Source organism: Lampetra fluviatilis, chromosome 4, assembly GCF_964198595.1.
Source record: "Lampetra fluviatilis chromosome 4, kcLamFluv1.1, whole genome shotgun sequence".
Classification (NCBI taxonomy): domain Eukaryota; kingdom Metazoa; phylum Chordata; class Hyperoartia; order Petromyzontiformes; family Petromyzontidae; genus Lampetra; species Lampetra fluviatilis.
Genome location: NC_136278.1, coordinates 7,199,005 through 7,207,984, shown reverse-complemented (window position 1 = coordinate 7,207,984; position 8,980 = coordinate 7,199,005). Strand labels below are relative to the sequence as shown.

The 8,980-nt window shown below is 48.6% G+C and overlaps 1 non-coding gene across 1 annotated transcript; it reads right to left on the bottom strand.

The window, feature by feature from the left end:
• Positions 1-8,585: 8,585 nt before the first annotated feature.
• On the bottom strand, positions 8,586-8,658 carry TRNAT-UGU (transfer RNA threonine (anticodon UGU)). The gene has a single exon. It is a non-coding gene; the product is annotated as a tRNA-Thr (tRNA).
• Between the last annotated feature and the right edge of the window lie 322 nt (positions 8,659-8,980).

Here is an 8,980-nt window from a genome sequence, read left to right as displayed (position 1 = left end):
CCCCTTCACCCCCCGTTCCCCATCTGTTTTTTTTTTGTTTAGAACCCGCTTGGCAAAAAAACACAAGTTCGTGCACGGCATCGCGACTGGGCATCGTATTCATCCAGTATAAAGAAAGAATCAGATTTTGATTCTGGTCACTTTTTGTGTAGTAGAGCGTTCTCGCCAACAACAACAACAATAACACATGGCAATCCAGCGGCGTTTATGATGAACAAAGCCTCATTCAGCTGCTGCTGATGAGACCCAGAGAGTCGAATCCGCCCCCCACCCCCCCCGGGGGTTTGCTTGCTTTTGACAAACTCCGATTGATGATGCGGTGTTTGTCTGGAAGGGCAATTTTAGGCTGACACGTGTTGCTTTATACGCCGAGACGCAGAATCTGGGCAATGGTTGTATACTCGCGGTGCCCTCATTGTGCTGCGCATTGATCGTATCGACTTTGCATGCAGACGAAGCATGAAAGTAAATGTGAGATGTATTTGATATTTACCGAAGGTTTCCACCTGCCCCGTTGTGTTGCACAAGTGCGATGCACGTGAGAGGCACGGCTACAACAACAACAACAACAAAAAACACACACGCACATCAATAGAAGTGTACGATTGTATTGTTATCATTATTACCATTAGCAGTAACTGTTTTAGCTTAGCGTAACTTCTTAACACGCCGAAGCAGGAGGAGGAGGAGGAGGGGGCTACGAAGTAAACACACCGGGGCCCGTGTGTTTATGTTGCAGCTATTCAGCGGCTTGTGTCGTGTCGGGCCAGTTGTGGCTGTGACGCTTTGAAGTTCCGCTGCCCTGCCGAGTTAATGCGGATCCCTTTGGCTGAGAACAACCCAGGCCACATAAAGGCGGCGACACGGGGGCAAGGAAGGGAGAGCAAGCAGTGGGCGGAGATGGATTCCCCCCCACCCCAGCCCCCCTAAAAGAGAGAGAGAGGCAATGAGTAGGGAGGGCTTGGGCAGGGGTCGGTAATCAAAATCACAAGAAGAATGATTTGTTTTTTTCCAAAATTCGTTATGCATATATACAACAAAAAAAGAGTCGCAATGTGAACACGAGACGGTGGTCCGTAATAAATAAACGTCACGAAGCCAGTTAACCCCCCCTCGCCACCCCCCCCCCCCCCCCCAAAAAAAAACAAGTTGCACGCAACTCCGGAGCCGCAGGTTGCCGACAACCTGGCGCTGGGCGAAATATGGAGACGAGAGAGAGAGAGATGGGGAGAGACGGAGAGCGATCGGAGGAGAATTCCACCGCTTTGCGACGTTGTTGTTTTTGCGCAATGTTTGCTGGATGGCTGTGCGATTTCATTTGTCGTGTTGTGCCGCGCGTTTTGTTCGAAGCGGGTTCCCCCCCCGCCCGTTCGCTCCACGTGCTGACAGCTCGCAGAGGGATCCCGAGCACGTGCAGCGCAACGTACAAGCCCAGTGTGTTCTTGAATCCATCTGTGCGGAGCTTCACGCATCGCATATTTGGGTGTTTAAAAAAAAAAATCCGGCCCCTCGGTTTCCTGCCATAAGAGGTCAAAAAACTCACTTTAATGGAATTGGCCAAACATCCCAATGTCGCAGGACCCTCCTTGACAACGAGAGAGGTTTGTCCTGGGTACTCGACGTAGCGTTGTTACAATTAGTCCTGATAAGAAGCGTACCGCGGACTTCCTGTGTCAAGATGTGGCATTATCATGCATACATCGTCTAAGTCCGACGTTTCGCGGCACGTGCTTTGGAGCTCCCCGCGTTCCTGTTCCTCCCAACCGCCACACCTGCGCCGCCGCGACACTCAACCACTCCACCGTCCTCTGGTGTAAATGACGTCCAAATGAGTTCACAATAGCCACTTAACATTCTTAGGCGGGCATTGGCGACGCATTACAATTGATCTGCTTATCAACGCAGCGTGACTCACTTACATTAACAGCGATTAGCGCGCGCATGTTCACACGTCGCTCGCGACCCAAATTAATCCTAAATGCGCAATCGGATCTCGGAAGCTGAGCAGGTTTTAGCCTAATTAGTAAACCTGTAGGGGTCAAAGGATGGAACGCGTCCGAGAGGTCGTCTACCCCTCGGCGACGGAGCCATGCGATCACCTCGTGTGCGGGGCATGCGCTAGGTGAATTATTTGTCGTTACATCGCAACATCGTGAGAAGTGGGTGATAACAAGCAGGGCTTGTCGGGTGCTGTAGGTGTACGGCGGCTACCCGGCTGGTTAGGAGATGGCAGTGGTGCGTGTTACCCCTGGTGGGCCATTAATGTCCGACATTTTGCATGCCTGAACAGCTGTTGTCTGGCCCGATAGAGGGGGAATACACGGGCGGGGCACGGGCTGGAGAGGAGATGGAACAGGAGGATATGCTGAGTTGACTTGCCGATGACTGGTACCAGCGGTGGCAAGATCGGCCTTTGTAGAGGAGGCTCGTGAAGGACGCTACTGTGCAGTTGGAGGCAGTCGCCATCCAAAAACAACGGAGGGCGGAGGAGCGACGCTCACAATAACGAGCGGAGCACTGGGCGGCCAAAACACAGCAAGCTGGCACAGTAGAGGGCACATGTGGTGCGTCTGCCAGTCATCTCATTCAGTGAACCCTCGGCATTTGCATCTGTCCCGTGACCTCCTGCAGCCAGCACTTCACGTGGCCTCAAAGTGCACGTAGCGTCGTGGTGACGTCACCCCCACTTTGTGGCGAATGGCGGTTGTTGTTGTTGTCTCTGGTTATTTTGGTTTCCTGCCACATTGAAGTCACTCGTGATGATACCGGACAAGAACACCCCAGTGTGTTCTTGGCCTGAATTGAATACGCACATACTCTGGTGGTGGAACGGTGGCGCAGTGGTTAGCGCACTGCGCCTGTGACCCCCACCCATCTAAGTTCGATTCCCGGCCAGGACTGACGTCAGTGATATCTGAACCGGTCCTGGGTGCTTTCGTCCATACCACGTGGTCTCTTTTCCAAGAAAGCGAATACTAAGCTTGCGCAATATGAGGGGGGCGTGAATTATTATCACGGCTTTGACAGTGCTGTTTGTTGCTGACCGTTTGGCTTGCGCTCATCAAACTTTGTACAAACCCCCCCACCCCCCACCACCACCTTACCAACCTGCACTGTGACCTGATTGGTGAAATATGGTCAAGTAAACCCCACAACCACACAGCGTGGAAAACCCTGGGCTGTACATTATATGGGTTTGGTGCAGGCGAGCTGGAGAAAGTGATCGGATGTGTGCTTCGTGGGGGGTGAGAAACAGAACGGTAAGGGGAGGGGGTGGTGGGTGGTGGCGGTGGTCGTGGGGAATTTGGTGGTATTGTTGGGTGTGGTGGTGGTGATGATGGTGATGTTGGTAGTGCTGGTGGTGATGGTAGTGGTGGCGATGGTAAGGATGGTGGTGTTGGGTGTTTGTAGCTTGTGGTAATGGCAATGGTGGGTGATAGTGGTTGATGAGTGGTGGTAAGTTACGATTGACAAAACAATTAAACTTCACTTTTCTGTCACGTATAATGAATGCGTAAAATCCCGTGACCCTCCTTCGATATGTATTTCGTTTTAAGATATATTGTGATTTGTTGTTGAACAGAGATGACGGTAAAGGCGGAGGGACAATGACGACCCCGGAGTGATGGTGAGCTGTCTTCTCTCTCTCCCTTCCTCAGCGAGTCTGGAATCCGAGTCGCTAGTGGCCCCACGGTTCGTCGTGAAGGCGGGGGACTCGAGCGAGGAAGACTCGAGCAAGGAAGATTCGAGCCCGCCCAGGCGCCGAACGAAACACGAGGGCACGCACGACGCTTTGTGAAAATCACGCGCGCACGATGATACGCAAAATCTCCGCCATCGTCTTTGTACAACAATAAAAGCAGCAGCAGCCGCAGCAACAACAACAGCCGTGACGAGTCAAAGGAAAAACAAACCCCGCCAACAATGTTTAAACTCAAACGGCATGTCATTGAGCTTGTACCACACCTGATCGTATACGGAAGCAGTTCGCAGCTTGTGCTGACGCTACCGTACTTATTACCCCCTTTGTTGAATTGTATTTCAACCGAGTACTGTACACGCTTTGCGTGATCCAACACGGTTCCGAGAAATAAATGTTACGAATAGCGAACATCGATGTTTTAACTCCATTGTCCATTTTGCGAGCTTACCCTAACTATATGAATATGAATATTATATATGAATATTACCCTAACTAGCTGCTCGTAACTGCAAGCGACTGAGACAATAATTCGACGGACGCTCCCTCACGTGGCGTCGTCTGTGCGCGCTCGCCGCTCACTCTTGGAAACCGACATTGTTTACGATCGACGAGTTTAGAAAGATTTTCTATATATTCTTGATTTTTTTCGGTAAAGTAACGTAGATGAAGACCGCTTGTGTTGCGATCGAAACGTCGTGTTTTTTTGCTTTTAGTTTTATTTTATTTTTAATTTATTTTTATTTTTATTTTCGATCCGGTTTTTTGCTTTAAATTTTCATTTATTTGTTTATTTTAATTATATTTCATTTTCTATCTACGTGACTTTACCGAAAGAACCAAAAATATGAATTCCTGCAGTCACGAAAGTTTTAAGTCAAAATCTTCTACATAGCTCTAGGTTGCTATGTGGATTTAAATTGCATCGAAGTGATTTTACATCGGCGGATTCACGCGTGATTATTCGCCGAAATGACTTTCGTGCGTGTCATAATTCCACACATTTATCAACCACCTCGCGTACACCCCCTTGGGACACTGCCAGGTGCCCCCAGGGGTCCGCGTACCCCCGGTTGAGCACCACTGGTGCCCGTTACAATAAAACAATAACTGCACAGCAGGGCGTTTCGGCTGCTGCGGGGTTACGTGGTATGGGTGGGTGACGGGGGGGGGGGGCAGCAACGGGCAGTGCAGTATAACCCACGTCTATGCTCCCCGCCGTGATCAAGTCGGGTTGAATGAGCCCCACCAGCAAACACGGCGCGAGGAAGCTGCCCAGTACGGGGTTCACTCGCTCTGTGCGGTAGGAGAAGTAGCGGCATAGTAGTAGATGCGTTCCAAGATAAAAAAAAGGATGGTTACGCAAAGCGAAACCGCACGAGGAATTAGACTGGAGGAATCCGATGAGCTGTAAAGCTCTTTTTCACAGATGTGCAGTCGGAGACAGCTGCCTGCCGAGCAGCGCATACAGGACAGTTCACAAAATGTTGATCCGCGTCCGACCGCATAGTCGCATGCGAGTGAATTCAAATCGCACATGACGAATTTTGGGTCGTAATAGGCTCGCCGCATGCACGCGAAATCGCACAAACCGAACCCGCATAAAACGAGGGATACCTGTATTACATAACGTAATTCCAATATCATCATCATCATCATAAAATCAACTCTGACCACTACCACCGTTTCTAAACGGAAATTGTAATTGGCGTGTGGAAATGCGCACCATTTAGTTTTTTTCGCGAGGCTATCCAATTAGTAGATGAATGAGAATTGAACTTTTTCACCCAGTCACCCCCCGCCACCATTCTCTCGCTTTCCTTTTTTGTTTTAAAGAAAAAGCACACGCACACACAGAAATACCCCGCCGGTAGTGAATCGGGAGGAATTACATATGCGCGCACGTGTTGATGGGTCTCATTGTCCCAGCGCCGGACCAAAGGAAGCGAAGTAAAGCTGAGCAAACGCTACCGTGGCTCTCAGTTTGGCGAGAGGGCTTAGCAGGATGTAATGGGAGGCGGTGTCAGGCTCGTCTCATTAAAGGGCATTAGTCAAAATTATCCCCCCGTGTAGCCCCAGCGTGTGGATTCCAACTGCCGAAGTTACGGCTCGCCCACTCGCTCGCTCGCACACTCACCTTACCGACCACACACTCACTCGCTCGCTCACTCACCCACTCACGTACCCAACCAAACAGTCACCCGCTCACTCACTCGCTTACTTAGCGACTCACCCACCCACCCATACACTCACCCACTCACTGTCTAACCCACACACTTACTCATCCACTGATTTACTAACCCACTCACCCAACCTCTCACTCGCTCGCACACTCACCTTACCGACCACACACTCACTTGCTCACTCACCCACTCACGTACCCAACCAAACACTCACCCGCTCACTCACTCGCTGACTTACCGATTCACCCACCCACCCACACACTCACCCACTCACTGTATAACCCACTCCCTTACCCACCCCCCACACATTTGCCCGCTCACACACTCACCCACTCACTGTCTAACCCACACACTTACCCATCCACTGATTCACTAACCCACTCATTTACCCAACCACACACACACTTACCAACACACTCACCCGCTCACAGACTCACCCACTCACTTTCCAACCCACACGCTTACTCACCCGCTCACGCACTCACCCACTCACAAGCCCGCACATTTACCCACTCACGCTCTCACTGACCAACCCACACACTCACCCACGCACACGTCGTTACAGGGTATGCTCATAGCTCTCCGATGTTTTGGCAGTGGTTATGTTCATGGTTTGTGTTTGTAACTGCGACATCATCGGAGGTTTTGTTTGCGCTTTGTCTCAGCTCAAGCGTCACAATCTTCCAACCTTGTACCTGAAACATTATAAATGCGTGTGCAACATCCATCCCGTTGTCAGAATCAGAATCACACAATTTTTATTTGGACTGTAAGAATCCGATGAGCTATGAAGCTATTTTTCACAGATGTCCATAATGGGCGGGCCAGCTCGTTACAACAGCAAGCAGCCAATCCACTGCTGGATGATTTACTATCCACGCCGTGTCGGTCGTGAGGTCTGTTCGAGCATACTTCACCAGGCTGGTCGCAGCGCTGGTTGTTTTTTTCTCGTGGCCGACTCGCATCCAGCGGCGTTGTAGGTTTTACAAATCTCTGTGTGATCCGCCAACCCTTGTCTTCACAAGCACATGATCACAGGCGCGTGCCACCATGCCCAGAAAGAGATGATGATGATAATGATGATGGCGAGGATGGTTATGATGATGGTGAGGATGGTTATGATGATGGTGAGGATGGTGGTGATGATGATGGCGAGGATGGTGGTGATGATGATGATGGTTATGATGATGGTGAGGATGGTTATGATGATGATGAGGATGGTTATGATGATGATGAGGATGGTTATGATGATGGTGAAAATGGTTATGATGATGATGAGGATGGTTATGATGATAGTGAGGATGGTTATGATGATGGTGAGGATGGTTATGATGATGGTGAAAATGGTTATGATGATGATGAGGATGGTTATGATGATAGTGAGGATGGTTATGATGATAGTGAGGATGGTTATGATGATGGTGAGGATGGTTATGATGATGGTGAAAATGGTTATGATGATGATGATGGCGAGGATGGTGGTGATGATGATGATGGTTATGATGATGGTGAGGATGGTTATGATGATGATGTGGATGATGCGATTGGGGGTTATGTCGAGGCCTAGCAGGGATCATGAACTTGCAACCTTCTGATCTAACTCCGTCGCAATCGATTCTCCGTGGCGCTAGAATTCACTCGTTTTTATTTTACCGGTAATTCAAATGTTTATATTATCCGTAAGCACGCGAGTGTGGAAGATACGCGTGCGTGTGCATACTCGTACAAAACGTGTGTAGGATACACGATCGTCTAATTTCAAATTTAAGAGTCTCATTATTGCATGAGCACATTCATAAACGATTCACGTGCTATGAGAAAGAGCTCTTGCCCGAAACGTCGCCTAGCGTCTACTTTCATTCATTTTAAAGGGGTGTTATTGACAAGTGTCCAGTTTTGTTCGTGTTAAATGATGCTTGCGCACCACTGCCAACACGGCATCCACTGAATACGTCTTTAAAATTATGATTGCATAGGGTTGGTAGCTGGGAGGCCTATGGATTATTAGAAAAATGTGTTGAGGTTATTTAGACTATTTGGCCGCACTACATTTTCACTTGACACGCCACGGCGTTGAGCTATCATTTGTGGCCAGATCACTTCTGGAAAACAAATATAATAGTTCAGTGGGCTTTACCAGATGAAATGAAACATAGTTTAGTTTTGATTTGAAGCTTTCGTGACTGCAGGAATCCATGCTCTTTGGTTATTTCAGTAAAGTCACGTAGGTAGAAAAATAATAGATGACGACGTTTCGATCGCCAAACAAGCAACCGTCATCAGGTGGGACAACCACAGCAGTTTTTTTTATTGCTGTGGTTGTCCCACCTGATGACGATTGCTTGTGTTGCGATCGAAACGTCGTGATCTATTATTTTTCTACCTACGTGACTTTACCGAAAGAACCAAAGAGTATTGCTTAGTTTTATTCGTATATTTTTTTTAGTATTTTGCTTACTTTTCCTATACTTTGCACTCCGATCGCGTTTGTTGCATTATTTGTTGCTGGAATGTTCTGACCCTGCGCCCCTTCTGGACATCAGTGAAAAAGAGCTTTATTGCTCATCGGATTCCTTCAGTATAAACAAATATTCTGATTCTGATGCCGCATAAATGAAGGGCGCACCATTTTAAAGTTGTTCAACTCCGCACCAGCAGTCTCGTTATATGCAGTACGAACCGAAAAAATAAAAATAAACCCAAGGCCCCTGCGAGATTTGAACTCGCAACCCCTGGTTGACAAGACCAGTGCTCTAACCCCTGAGCTAAGGAGCCAGGACTGGGGCTTGGTGAAGTATGGTCGATGTGCGAATGTTACTCTAAACGCACACAGCATCGAATGGACCTCGCATGGGGATACTATGACAGTTGACACCGCTAGGGTGTCATTATTCACGAGAAAACACCCGAAAAAAATGCTGATACCTCCCCCCCTCTACTCCCACACAAAATTTAGGGTCTCCGAGGAAGGCCGATAGGTTTTGATTAAAAGCTTTCGTGACTGCAGGGATTCATCTTCTTGGTTCTTTCGGTAAAGTCACGTAGAAGGGCAGTAATAAAATAATAAAAATAAAACATAATAAAATAATATAATTCT